Raw genomic sequence first — 12,891 nt, forward strand, 5'->3', positions numbered from 1 at the left:
GATATGTGAGTTTTTAACTTTGTATTATATATATACATAAATATATAAAATATAAATATATAAAAATATAAATATATAAATATATAAGTATATATAAATATAAAAAATATAAATATAAAAAAATATATGAATACATATATATTTAAGAGACAGGGTCTTGCTCTGTCTTCCAGTCTGTAATGCAGTCCAGAACTCCTAGGCTCAAGGGATTCTCCTGCCACAGCCTTCTGAGTAGCTGGATTAGCTGGGACTATAGGCATACACCGTCACACCTGGTGGTATATTCAGCTTTAGATAAATGAATTGGCTGGGTGTGGTGGCTCACACCTGTAATCCCAGGACTTTGAAAGGCTGAGGCTGGAGGATTGCTTGAGGCAAAGAGTTCCAGATCAGTTTGGGTGACAGAGTGAGACTCCATCTCTAAAAGATTTTTTAAAATAAAACGTACTTAAAATTTAGGAAAGATCTCAGTTGCAAGGGCTAAGTTGAAAAGACAGGAGTAAAAAGGTAATAGACAATTTAGAATATATGGATATATGTCATTTGGTACTTTAATATATATTATTGTTTTTTAATTATTTAATAGTCCATGAGTAGGTTAAATTCCATGAAGACAAGAACTGCACCTCATTCATCTTTATAGCCTCTGGATGCCCAGTGTACATCATAAAGTAGCTATTCAGAAAATATATATTTTAAAAAATTTTGAATGTTCTGTTTACAGCAAAGTTCTCTAAACTAAATATAGTGATTGAATACATTTCTACAATAAAAAAATTAGACAATAAAGACAAACGGCATTTCTGGGCTTATATTCGACAAAATAGGAGCAAGAATAGAGGCAATTTACTCTGTTTCTGTTACCTTAGGATGAAAAGAGTTTGCTTGGATTTATCCAAAATCTTTTTTCTCATCCAAATATGAAAATATTATAAAGTTAAATTCTCAGCAATAACATTGTATTAGTCCATTTTCATGCTGCTGATAAAAGCATATCTAAGACATGACCATTTGCCAAAAAAAAAAAAAAAAAAAAAAGAGGTTCAATGGATTCACCATTCTACATGGCTGGGGAGGCCTCACAATCATGGTGGAAGGTGAAAGGCACGTCTCACATGGCAGCAAACAAGAGAAGAGAATGAGAACCAAGCAAAAGGGGTTTCCCCTGATAAAACCATCAGATCTTGTGAGACTGGTTCACTACCATGAGAACAGTACGGGGGAAACCACCCTATGATTCAATTATCTCCCACCGGGTCCCTCCCACAACATGAAGGAATTATGGGAGCTACCATTCAAGGTGAGATTTGGGTGAGGACACAGCTAAACCATATCACACATATTATCTATTGCTACATAACAAACTATGCCCCAAACTTAGGGCTTAAAACCACATACATTTTTTTTTCTTCACAGTTTCTGAGGCTTAGGGATCTGGAAGTGACTTAGCAGGGGTTCTGACTCAGGGTCTCCCAAGATGTTGGCTGGGGCTGCAGTCACCTGAAGGCTTGACTGGGCCTGGAAGGTCCACTCTTCAAAAGGCTTACTCACATGACTGTGGGCTGGAGGTCTACTCACAACTCTCCCCAGAGCAGATCATCCAAGAGTAAGAGCAAGCCGGAAAACACCATCACTTTTATGACCTAGTCTCTGACATCACACACAATCACTTCTACATTCTATTCACTACAAACAAGTCACTAAGACCGGCCCACATTCAGGTGTAGGGGAATTATGTTCCATCTTTTGAAAGGAATATTAAATAATCTGTGGATGTATTTTAAATCATCACAGTCCACCATCTGGCCACAAATTATTTCTATTTCTCCCACATGTAAAATACTCTCATTCCTCTCAACTCCTCCCAAAAGTCTCAAACTTGTACAGGATGTCCAGGTTTGAGGTCCAGGATGTAATTATTTAAATCAGATCCCAATACAGAGAAGTCTTCTCAGGTGTAGTTCTTTTTTTTTTTTTTTTTTAATTGAGACAGAGTCTCACTCTGTTGCCCAGTCTGCAGTGCAGTGGTGCAATCTCAGCTCACTTTTAACCTTGATCCCTGGACTCAAGTAATCCTCCTGCTTCAGCCTCCCAAGTAGCTGGGACGACAGGCACACACCACAATGACTGGCTAATTGTTTAAAAGTTTCTTGTGGTGATGGGGTTTCACCATGTTTCCCAGGCTGTTCTCAAACTTTTGGGCTCAAGCAATCATCCTGCCTCGGCCTATCAAAATGTTGGGATTACAGGCATAAGCCACTGTGCCTGACCAGTGTAGTTCTTTAATAATAGATCTTCAAGTAGAGTTCCTCTCTGTCTAAAGTCTTGTGGACTAAAGAGACAAGTTATCTGCAATGTCTATCAATTATCTATCACTGTGTAACTAATTACCCCCAAAACTCTGTGGTTTAAAATAACATTTATCTCAGTGTCTGTGGGTCCGGAGTTCGGTGGTTTTGCTGGATGAGTCTGACTCAGTGTCATTTCACAATGTTGTAGTCAATGTGGGATGCAGTAATCTGAAGGCCTGATTGGGGCTGGAGGGTCTGCTTCTAAAAATCCCTCACCGGCATGGTTGTCGGCTGGTGGCCTCCGTTCATTACCAGGTAGATCTCGCCCTGGATGGCTTAAATCTCACAACACACAGTTGGTTTCCTCCAGTGGAAGTGATCCAAGAGGAAGCCAGCAACATGGAAGCCATGATGCCCTTTATGACCTAACTTTGTGACATGCCATCACCTCTGCTGTATTCTATTGGTTACTCAGAACAGCCCTGATATGACACAATAGAGGACTAGGCAAGAGCATCAATCCAGGAATTTAGGGCTCATGGGTGCCATCTTGTAGATAAGCTAGCACACCTGTAATGCTAGAAGCTGAACCCAGGAGCACCATCAGAGGCTGTAGATTCTGGTGATGTCTCAAACACTCTTCCTGTGATCTTGATACAGTAACAAAATTTCTGAGTACCCTGAAAATGGAAATAATAAGTTTCTACCAGGTGAATGATTAGGTGATGATGATCACTTTGAAGTAACATGAGCCTGGCCATGTAAATCCAGCAATGTGTTCTTGAAAAAAAAATCACTGCCCTTCTCTAGGCCTTGGTTTCCTCAGCTTCAAAAAGTGTATAATAATAGCTGCTTTGGGCCGGGTGCAATGGCTCATGCCTGTAATCCCAGCACTTCGGGAAGCTGAGGAGGTCAGAGCACAAGGTCAGGAGTTCCAGACCAGCCTGGCCAATATGGTGAAACCTGTCTCTACTAAAAATACAAAAATTAGCCAGATGTGATGGTTTGCACCTGTAGTCCCAGCTACTCAGGAGGCTGAGGCAAAAGAATCACTTGAACCCAGGAGGCAGAAGTTGCCATGAACCAAGATCGTGCCATTGCACTCCAGCCTAGGTGACAGAGTGAGACTCCATCTCAAAAATAATAGCAATAATAATAATAATAGCTGCTTTGGTCAGTTCTTACAGGTGTTCAAGATTACATATGTAAGATACAATTATTAAGCAATTGATAAATGGTAACTATTTTAAAGAATATTGCATATTGGCCAGGCACGGTGGCTCATGCCTGTAATCCCAGCACTTTGGGAGGCTGAGATGGGCAGATCACAAGGTCAGGAGATTGAGACCATCCTGGCCAAGACAGTGAAACCCCATCTCTACTAAAAATACAAAAAATTAGCCAGGTGTGGTGGCACGCACCTGTAGTCCCAGCTACTCGGGAGGCTGAGGCAGGAGAATGGCATGAACCCGGGAGGTGGAGCTTGCAATGAGTTGAGATCGCACCACTGCACTCCAGCCTGGGCAACAGATCAAGACTCCATCTCAAAAAAAAAAAAAATTGCATATTTTGTGATATTGCCTGGTAACCATCTGAGTTGATAGAAAGTCCCAAAGTGCTGGGATTACAGGCTTGAGCCACCGCGCCCGGCGTTATTCTTCTTAATATTCCAAGGCTGAGGCCGAGACGGGCGGATCACGAGGTCAGGAGATTGAGACCATCCTGGCTAACACGGTGAAACCCCGTCTCTACTAAAAAATACAAAAAACTAGCCGGGCGAGGTGGCGGGCGCCTGTAGTCCCAGCTACTCGGGAGGCTGAGGCAGGAGAATGGTGTAAACCCGGGAGGCGGAGCTTGCAGTGAGCTGAGATCCGGTCACTGCGCTCCAGCCTGGGCGACAGAGCGAGACTCCGCCTCAAAAAAAAAAAAAAAAAAAAAAATTCCAAGGCTGAGAGGTTGATACTACTCCCAGTAACGCAGACACTGTACACCCCCGTGTGATACTCTTCCTGATATCCAGAAGGGGAGAAGATGGTATTAATCCCCATATCGCAGGAGGTGAACACCCACTCTGTGATATCTTTCCTAGTATGCAGGGGGAGAGGGGATAATATTATTCCCAATATTGCAGAAGATGTACACGCCCCCCCCCGTGATATTGTCCTGAATATTCCAAGGCACAGAAGATGATGTTACTCCCAATATCACAGAAAGTGTACACCCCCCAGTGATGTTGTTCTCATGATCCAGGAGGGAAGAGGATGATATTACTTTCAATATCGCAGGGGGTGTACACGCCCCCTGTGATACTGTTCCTAATTTCCACCTGGGAGAGGATGATATTACTCCTAATATCGCAGAGGTTATAAACACTCCTTTGATATTGTTCCTAATATCCAGGTGGCGAGAGGATGATATTCCTCCCTATATTGCAGAAGGTGTACACCGGTCTTTGATACTGTCCGTAATGTCTGGGGGGGGGGGGATGATATTACTCACAAAATCGTAAACATGCTGTGTGTCCACCGTGGATCCTAAGTTGTATTGTCCATTAATTTTAATGTCCTAAAATTTTAATAACCCGAAAGGGTCACCATTTTAGATGGAGCTATACCAGGAGATTCCTCTAAGGCCAAGAGCATCCAGCTGCTCCCCTGAGAGACTATCCCCTACCTCAGGCTGTCCTTGGGGATGAGATGACGCCAGGGCTGATACTCACTAGACCCTCCAATAAACATGGCCACAGCGGGTATCCTGGGTCATCCCCAGACAGTTTTAAAATGCCAGGACTAGGAAAAGACAGGAGGGTGGTTGGGGACACAACACCCTGTAAAGTTTTCACGGGAGGACCTCAACCTAAAGACATTTTGGTAATATGTACACTTAGGAAAGATGAAAAGAAGAGAGGCACAAAGATTTTTTTTACAGTAGTGTCAGATGATTTATTCTCCACTTTCCTCTCATGTAAAATGCTTGGAAACAGAAAAATATTTTGGCCAAGGTGGCTCATGCCTGTATTCCCAGCACTTTAGGAGGCTGAGGCGGGCGATCAATTAAGGTCAGGAGTTCAAAACCAACCTAGCCAACATGGCAAAACCCTATCTCTACTAAAAATACAAAAATTAGCTGGACGTGGTGGTGGGCGCCTATAAGCCCAGCTACTTGGGAGGCTGAGGCAGGAGAATCGCTTGAACCCGGGAGTCAGAGGTTGCAGTGATCTGAGACTGCGCCATTGCACTCCAGCCTGGCGACAAGGTGAGACTCCTTTAAAAAAAAAAAAAAAAAAAAAATATATATATATATATATATATATATAATATACATTTAAAATTATTACATGTAGATAGCATTTGAAGTCATGGGACTGACTGTAGGTAGAAACAAGAGAAGGAAAGGAAAGTTTTTATATTATATATAATTATATAAAATTAATATACATAATCATAATATGTAAATATATCATATAGGCTGAGCACAGTGGCTTACACCTGTAATCCCAGCAATTTGGGAGGCTGAGGTGGGCAGATCACCTGAGGTCAGGAGTTTGAGACTAGCCTGAGCAACATGGAGAAACTAAATCTCTACTAAAGATACAAAAATTAGGCAGGCGTGGTGGTGCGTGCCTGTAATCCCAGCTACTCAGGAGACTGAGGCAGGAAAATCACTTGAACCCGGGAGGTGGAGGTTGTGGTGAGCCCAGATTGTGTTATTGCACTCCAGCCTGGGTGACCAGGGTTAAACTCCATCTCAAAATAAATAAATAAATAAAACAAAAAATATATATTTATGTCTAAATATATAATTATAATCCATAGATGTATATATAAATATACATTTATTATGAATTTATTAATATATACAATATGTTTATTTCTGAGACAGGGTCTGGCTCTGTCACCCAGGCTGGAGGGCAGTGGCACTATCATAGCTCATTGGAGCCTTGAACAGATGGCTCAAGCGATCCTCCCACCTCAGCCTCCTGAGTGGCTAGGATTGCATGCACACACCACCATGCCTAGCTAATTTTAAATTTTTTTTGTAGAGACAAGGTCTTCCTTTTTTGCCTAAGCTGGTCTTGAACTCCTGGGCTCAAGTGATCTTCCTGCCTCAGGCTTCCAATGTGTTAGACGTGGGCCACTGCATCTGGTCTAATGCATTTTTTAATTTGCGCATTTATATTATTTAATATTTTTAAGTACTGAATGTGTTGAACAACCAACTTGCAGAATTCCCGAACAATGGACAGTCAACTCTCATGTCCTGGTTCAAATCGCCCCAGCACACCACGGCTAGAAACCTTTCAGCCAACTTCCACTTATGTCTCCCGGGGCAGGACAATGTCACTTGGCCAATCCCCACTAAGAGGGACTCTGGAAAGGCAAGAAATTATTCTGTTCTCAATAATGGAATGTGACCAGGGAGAAGGCAGCTGGGAGGACCAGCTGGGCCCTCCAACCAGCAGCGTCCACCATCGACCAACTGCCCTAGAGCTACACCGTGCTGGGCATTTGGGGCACTGTTATGAGCAAGAGTTTCCATTTTTCTTCTCATGGGACCTTCATGCTAGTGGCAAGAGACTTTTTTTTTTGGAGACAGAGTTTTGTTCTTGTCACTCAGGCTGGAGTGCAATGGTGTAATCTCGGCTCAATGCAACCTCTACCTCCTGGATTCAAGCAATTCTCCTGCCTCAGCCTTCCGAGTAGCTGGGATTACAGGATTGCACCACCACGTCTAGCTGATTTTTGTATTTTTAGTAGAGATGGGGCTTCACCATGTTGGCCAGGCTGGTCTGGAACTCCTGAGCCACTGCACCCAGCCAAGGGGGAGATTTTAAATCAGTAAGTATAATTGTGATGAATGCCAGAAAGAAGAATGTGTGTGATGGGGAGGGGACCTAAGTTATTGTCTCATATTTTAACACTTTCATAGGCAATAACTAAAAACTTAGAAGCTTGAAACAACACACACCTTTAAGCCAATTTTGGCAAGCTAGGAGTTGAGCACATTTTAGTGGGTCCTGTGCTTGGGATCTCACGCTAAGCAGCTGGGCTGCATCCTCATCTGAGGCTCAACCAGGGCAGAATCCATTTCCCGGTCTGCTGAGGTTATTGGCAGAATTCATTTCCTCCGACCCACTTGGCAAGGGTCCAGCTTTTTGCTTCCTTGCCTACGGGGCCCCTCCAAAGGTCCTTTCTCAGCACAGCATCTCCCTCCTGCAGCACCTGCAGGCAAAACCTCTCTCTCCAGTGTGCAAAGGTGATGCACTCTGACAGTGACATCCCATTGCTTTTGCCAGGCTCCATGGGTTAAAAGACAGTCACCGGTTTTGCTCGTACCTAAGGTCGGGAAGACTAGGCAAGGGCATAGGTCATTGGGGGGTCAGTCACTTTAGGGTGTGGCTGCCACCACTGAACTTGGAGAGACTTTAAGGGTTGGTAGGAGCTGGCCAGGTACGGGGTGAGGGTGTGTCAGGCAGGGGTGAGGGCATGGAGGGGGATGCAGAGGCCTGCACCCTGGAATGTCCTTTCACTCCCTGAGGTTTTGTTCTCCTGATCCCTGAGTACATCCCAGAACACGGTGGGGCCCTAGCAGGGGAGAGGTAGGGAAGCATGTATTGTTCATCTGGGGACCTTGTTAGGCAAATCAGATTAGCGGCCAGGCTTTCAGTGGTGGGTGTGAGCGTGGGAGTGATGAGTGTGCAGGTGTGTGTGGGAAGAGCAATGGGGATGGGGTCAGCCCCAGCAACCATGAAGACCTTAACTCTGCATCCACCCATCCCAGCAGGCTCCCTGAGTGAGTGCCTTCAGGGTGCAGGTCCTGTTTTACACATGGAAGTGAACCAGAGTGGGACACTGCCTTGCCTTAGAGAGGTCACACTTCTTCTCCTTCTTGTTCTTCTTTTTTTTTTTTTTTTTTTTAATTTGCAACAGAGTCTCACTCTGTTGCCCAGGCTGGAGTGCAATGGTGTGACCTTGGCTCACTGCAACCTCTGCCTCCCAGGTTCAAGCAATTTTCCTGCCTCAGCCTCCTGGGTAGGGTAGCTGGGATGATAGGCACGCATTACCATGCCTGGCTAACTGTTGTATTTTAGTTTCACCATATTGGCCAGGCTGGACCCAGTCTCCTGGCTTCAAGCGATCTGCCTGCCTCAGCCTCCCAAAGTGCTGTAACTACAGGCGTAAGCCACCACACCGGGCGAGAGGTCACACTTCATGTCAAGTGAGTGGCAGCCACTCAGACAGCACCCCATCTGGTGCTGGGAGTGAGGGGTGCTCAGTGTCCTAGGAAGGCAGAGGGCTGCATGAGAGGTTCGGGGAGGAAGGACTGGAGGAGGATTCGAGATTTTCACCTCTGCAGTTGGGTGGATGGAGGAGCTGTTTACAGAGAATCACAAGAATATGGATGAGCAAGTTAGGGCACTAAGAAAGCACTCTGTTTTGGCCCGCGGAAAATTTGAGATGCTTCCCTGTGTCCAGCTGGGGCTTTGGGAAAGGTGAGGGCTGGGCATCTGACTGGGATGGATGTCTCTGGCAGGCAGCAGAGCATGTGGATGGTTTGTGAAGCCCGGAAGGGCATGAGATTTCCTGTGGCAGTGCCCACTGCAAATGGAAGGGCATTTGGCCTCAGCCCAGACATATACAAGTTGGGCAGAGAAGGGGGTGGGTCCCCGGTACCCACAGAGGAGCAGCTATGGAGGTACAGGAAAACCAAGGGTGTGGGGTCACATGATGCAGGAAGCTCAAATAAGATGAGGAAAGAGGTTTTAAAGACGATCAGGGCTGGGCACAGTGGTTCATGCCCGTAATCCCAACACTTTGGGAGGCTGAGACGAGAGGATAGTTTGAGGCCAGGAGTTTGGGACCAGCCTGGGCAACATAGGGAGACCCCATTTCTATAAATAAATGCATTAGTACTTGGCATTTCAGGCGGGGAACAGCAAACACATGAAAGCTCTGAGGCAGGAAAGGGAAGTGATTAGTGCTCGCTCCTGGTTCCTTTATCAGACCTTAAAGAGATGCAGAGACATTTCAGGTACTCCTTGGCCGAGCTCCTTCAGGGAAGGCCTAAGTTCGCTTCTACTTCCCATCTATTACTTTTTTTTTTTTGGAGACAGAGTCTCACTCTTTTGCCCAGGCTGGAGTGCATGCAGTAGCAGGATCTCAGCTCACTGTAACCTCCACCTCCCGGGTTCAAACGATTCTCCTGCCTCAGCCTTCCTAGTAGCTGGGACCACAGGTACACGCCATCACGATCGGCTAAGTTTTTGTATTCTTAGTAGAGACGGGGTTTCATCTTGTTGACCAGGCTGGTTTCGAACTCCTGGCCTCAAGTGATCCACCTGCCTCGGCCCCACAAAGTGCTGGGATTACAGGCGCGAGCCACCGCGCCCGGCCCTATTTCACTCCTAACGCCCACCATACGTGCTTCCAAATGTTTGCTGAATGACAAGGTGAACGAGTGAATGGGACTACGTGACTTTGGGCAGCAGGCAATCCTATTCCTTGGACCTCAGTTTCCCTTTTTGTAAAGCAAGCCTGTCTCTCGCTCTCTGCTCTAAAAGCCTGAGTTCTGGGGTTGAGATGAGCGCGTCCTGTAGAGCAGACTCCAGGTGGAGGTTGAGCTGGGTCTTCTAGGAGGCAAGGATCCGGCCAGCTCTTGGGTCCGGTCCTCCCGCGGGACCCCGCACGCCCAGTCCCAGCGCCGCCCCGCCCAACCTCCCTTTTGTCCCCAGGCCCCGCCCTCTCCGCGCGGCTCGCTCCCCATTGGCCGGGGGACGGGCCCTGGGCGCCCGGCTCCGCTGGGGGCGGGGCGGCGGGCGGGGCCGTGTGCACCTGCACCGTGTGTTTCCCGGCCACAGCCCCGCGCCAGCTGCAGCTACTTGATCCCAGCCGGATCCTGAGCGGGGAACACGGGCTGAAGCGGCGGCGGCGGCGCCGCCCCGGGACTCCATTATTGAGGCTGCTGCGGCTGTGTGGGCTGCTCAGCTGCGCTCCAGTTGGCCCAGGCGCCGCGGCGAGGAGCAAGCGCTGCGAGGCGGCGGCCTGAGGTGAGACGGCGCGACTGGTGACTGGGTCTCCGGACCGGGCGGGGGTCTCTGCCCCGGGCGTGGCGGCTCCGAGCTGCGCTCCCCAGGGTCCGAGGTCGAGATCCGGGGTCCTTGCGCCTGGGCTTTGTCTCGGCCTCGGGTGGCACCGGGGGCTTCGCACCTGCTGCAATACCGCGTGGGCCCGCGCGGGGTCCTGGTCGCCCTGCGGGTGGGGGCCGGTCCCCACTGCTCCCCGGCTCCTCCCGTCTGCCGCGGAGGGGACTGCATGGACCTGGGCGCTGGCTTCTGCCCGGTCCCCCCGCGGCGTGGTTGGTCCCCGCGTGCGGCAGAGGGGGCCCTGCGAGGACTCACTCGTGGGGCGGGGACCGCGTCACCGTGAGTGGGAGACTCCGCCGCCCTCCCTGGCAGTGACACTGCTTCGCCAGACTCACCGAGGGGACTGCGCGGACCCTCGTACTAGGGGGTCCGTGACTCTGGGTGGGGGCTCTTTCCGGCCCCACATAACGGCTGAGTGTTTTGTCACCTATATAGGTGGCTGCGTGGACCCGCGCGCGTGGGTCCTGGCCGTCCTGCTAGTGGGGCTGTGCGCCGCCCCGTGGCTCGTCTGGGTCGACCCCGCCAGAGACGCGCGTGTAGTGGGGGTCCGTGTGCGGGGGAAGTGGTTGGTGGGGGCGCACTGCCCCGCCCCGTGATTTATCCTCTCACTTCCCAGGCGGGAGGAAGCGAGAGGCGTCGGCCCTACGGCTGTCGCCAGCTGGCCGCACCGACCTCTGCCCAGGCCGGCGGGTCCCGGGGGGCGAGGGGCTGTCACCGCGCATCCCACCGCCGCGCTTCCTGCTCTGGCCCCGGGCTGGGCTCTGATTGGAGGGAGAAGGGCCCTTCTGCCCGGCGCTTCTTGATTTCTTCCGTTAGTAATGGGAAGAAAAAAAAATCTGAAAGGCAGATTGAACTTTGTAGCTCTCAGCGCCTGGAGAGTGGAAGAAACTCTCCCAAGAATTTGGCGGGCTGAAAATGCGTTTCAAGCAGGAGCATCCACACCCACGGAATGAGGCCAAGGCAGTTACAGTTAGAGGTCAGATTTGTGAGGGGAGAGCGAGGGTGAGGTCCGTGGTGGGGAGACTCCGACCTCAGCTTGATGGGAAGACCTGATGCTGCCCCTCAGACGCTGTATTTCTCAACCACCAAAGAAAGTGGAATCACTCCTTAGTGAATGCTTTCATCAAACTTTTGAAACACCTGTAATGTCCCAGGAAGCAAAATCGAACTGGACAGTTTTCCCCTTTTAAGAGTGTTAAACGTCCCGGAGACAAACAGCGGAAGGCTCAAGGAGTCCAAATACTCAACCTGAAGTTCTTTCTGAACAACAGATGGTGTATAAGTGACAGGCATACGAGATAAAACTGAACTAATCACCGCAGCTGTGGTTCCTAGCCGTGTAGCGTGTCATGCAGGCCCTTTTGCCTTCTCTGCCCTCCGCTGTCCCAGACCCCAAGGCTACCGCGCACCTCCAGTCATCAGCTCCTGCCGACCCATTGCTATGAACTCTGTTTCGGTGGCTCCCTTCTCTCTGAAGTTTTGCTTGTTCTCCTGAAGTCCTGGTCTTTAAGAGCTTATGATCTGCAGGGACAGATTGGCTTTGGGCAGTACATAGTTAACTGTAGCACAGCTTGAAAAATGCTCTGATAGAGGTGGGCAGGCAGTTTGTACATGCAGGTAAGTGCGAGGTCCTTTTTCAATACCATGAAACCAAGTATTCATGCTGTTTTTAAATCTGCACTTCTTTGACTCTCCAGAGGGTTTTTAGATTAATTTTTTTTCTGTTACTTCCTAGTGTTTGTTGCATAGTTCAGAGTACTTGATGAAAACTTACCAGGTCGGCCGGGCACGGTGGCTCACGCCTGTAATCCCAGGACTTTGGGAGGTCTAGGCAGGCGGATCACTTGAGGTCAGGAGTTCGAGACCAACCTGGCCAACATGGTGAAACCCTGTCTCTACTAAAAATAGAAAAATTAGTTGGGCGTGGTGGTGGGCGCCTGTAATCGCAGCTACTCAGGAGGCTGAGGCAGGAGAATAGCTTGAACTCAGGAGGCGGAGGTTGCAGTGAGTCGAAATGGCTCCACTGCACTCCAGCCTGGGCCATCGAGTGAGACTTCGTCTCAAAACAAAAACAATGTACTGGGTCTACCTCCGGCTCTGGAATTTTCCTGGAAGGCCTTCTCTTCTGGGCTTCATGTTTCTCACTTTTGAGGATCGTAAACGACATAATTTCCAAGAATCTTTGCCCTACACCTTTAATTCTTTCAAGCAAATATAGCAGAGAAAAATTCTCTTCCCGGCAATGGTGTAAATAATGGAGGCTTTCGAAAATGTGAATTCTAAAGTGGAAGTTCTTTTTCTTCTTCCTCTTTGTTTCCTTTTAAACGAGTTGAGTTACATGAGTATATACTTTAACTCAGAGTTAAGGACAAGTATCTCTGATGAAACCTGAAGCAGCTTTTTGGCAGTATCTTGCATCTTCTTCACAATTGTGTTTTATGTGCAGTATGTTCACTA

General features: G+C 48.4%; 1 pseudogene; it reads right to left on the bottom strand.

Annotated features, from left to right (window-relative positions):
- Positions 1-9,845: 9,845 nt before the first annotated feature.
- Positions 9,846-12,601, bottom strand: LOC115899615 (annotated as a pseudogene).
- Positions 12,602-12,891: the final 290 nt, after the last annotated feature.

The sequence above is a fragment of the Rhinopithecus roxellana genome, chromosome 9 (genome assembly GCF_007565055.1).
Source record: "Rhinopithecus roxellana isolate Shanxi Qingling chromosome 9, ASM756505v1, whole genome shotgun sequence".
In the NCBI taxonomy this organism is placed as follows: domain Eukaryota; kingdom Metazoa; phylum Chordata; class Mammalia; order Primates; family Cercopithecidae; genus Rhinopithecus; species Rhinopithecus roxellana.